This window comes from Humulus lupulus, chromosome 1 (genome assembly GCF_963169125.1).
Source record: "Humulus lupulus chromosome 1, drHumLupu1.1, whole genome shotgun sequence".
NCBI classification, from domain to species: Eukaryota; Viridiplantae; Streptophyta; class Magnoliopsida; order Rosales; family Cannabaceae; genus Humulus; species Humulus lupulus.
Window position 1 is genome coordinate 228,619,040 of NC_084793.1, and position 1,693 is coordinate 228,620,732.

Here is a 1,693-nt window from a genome sequence, read left to right on the forward strand (position 1 = left end):
TTACGTAGTGATATTGGGCAATTTTGACAGTTAGATCAAGAACCATTCTATGAGGCTTGGGAGAGGTTTAAGGAATTATTACGACGTTGCCCACAACATGGTTATCAAAATTGGATGCAAGTTCAGATTTTTTATCAAGGGTTGAATGCTCCAACACGAACAATAGTTGATGCTGCTGCAGGGGGTACTCTATTAGCCAAGACAGCTGATGAAGCCTTCACTTTGATGGAGGAAATGGCCACCAACAGTTATCATTGGCCCAGTGAGAGGTCAGTCCCAAGGAAAGTTGCTGGGTTATATGAAGTTGATCAGATGACAGCCATGAATGCCCAAATTGCTGCTCTACAAACCCAAATGGCTGCTCTATCAGCACAAAATAATCCAACGGTTATGGAGAGTGTAGCAGCGGCCGCTGCAATGCAGGGGCAAGAAATGAGTCCAGAACAAGCCCAGTTTATGGCAAACCGCTCCTTCCCCAATAACTACAGAAGCAACATCATGCCTAATTATTATCATCCAGGATTGCACAACCATGAAAATTTCTCTTATGCCAATAATAAAAATGTGCTGCAACCACCTCTGGGATTCAATTCTCAACCGCAACAAGAGAAAAAGCAATCATTGGAAGACATTTTGGGCACTTTTATTATGGAGTCTAACAAGAGGTTTGGAAAAAATGAAGCAAGACTCGACAATATAGAGACCCATATGACTAACATGGGAGCTTCAATGAAGAAAATTAAGACTCAAGTGGGCCAATTAGCTAATGCGGTGAATTCTAATCAGAAGGGAAGTTTTCTTAGTGACACTATGGTAAATCCAAAGGAATCATGCCAAGCAGTTTCTTTGAGAAGTGGTAAGGTGCTTGATGAGGGTAATGTTCAAGCTAGTTCAAATGAGAAAGTTGAGCCAGTGGTACGAGAGGTAGACAAAGAAGAGCAAGCCAAGAAGCAGAGTGGAAGTGACAAGAATGACATGAAGAAAGATAGCCTTCCAGTGTATCAACCGCCCATTCCATACCCCCAACGATTTCAGAAGAAGAAATTAGATGAACAGTTTGCAAAGTTTCTAGAAATCTTCAAACGAATTCACATAAACATTCCATTTGCAGATGCTCTTGAGCAAATGCCTAATTATTTGAAATTCATGAAAGAAGTCATGTCAAAGAAAAGAAGATTAGAAGACTTTGAAACTGTGAAGTTAACAGAAGAATGCAGCGCCATCTTACAGAAAAAGTTGCCTCAAAAGGTGAAAGATCCTGGTAGCTTTACTATACCATGCACTATTGGAGGGTCATCCTTTGACAAGGCATTATGTGATCTTGGAGCGAGTATTAATTTGATGCCACTTTCAGTTTTCAATAAGTTGGGGGTAGGAGAGGTGAAGCCCACAACAATTACTCTTCAATTAGCAGATCGGTCACTTACTTATCCTAGGGGAGTGATTGAAGACGTGTTGGTTAAGGTGGACAAATTTATTTTTCCCGCTGATTTCATGGTTTTGGATATGGAGGAGGACCATGAAATCCCCATTATTCTTGGTCGTCCATTCTTGGCTACTGGAAGAGCTCTTATTGATGTACAAGGTGGTCATTTGACACTGAGGGTTAACAATGAAGAGGTTAAATTCAACATTTATCAATCACTACAGCAGCATGACAACAGGAGCACATGTCACCGAGTGGATTCTATTG

At 40.9% G+C, this 1,693-nt stretch overlaps 1 non-coding gene across 1 annotated transcript; it reads right to left on the reverse strand.

The window, feature by feature from the left end:
• On the reverse strand, positions 1-104 carry LOC133813321 (small nucleolar RNA R71). The gene has a single exon (XR_009884345.1). It is a non-coding gene; the product is annotated as a small nucleolar RNA R71 (small nucleolar RNA).
• Positions 105-1,693: the final 1,589 nt, after the last annotated feature.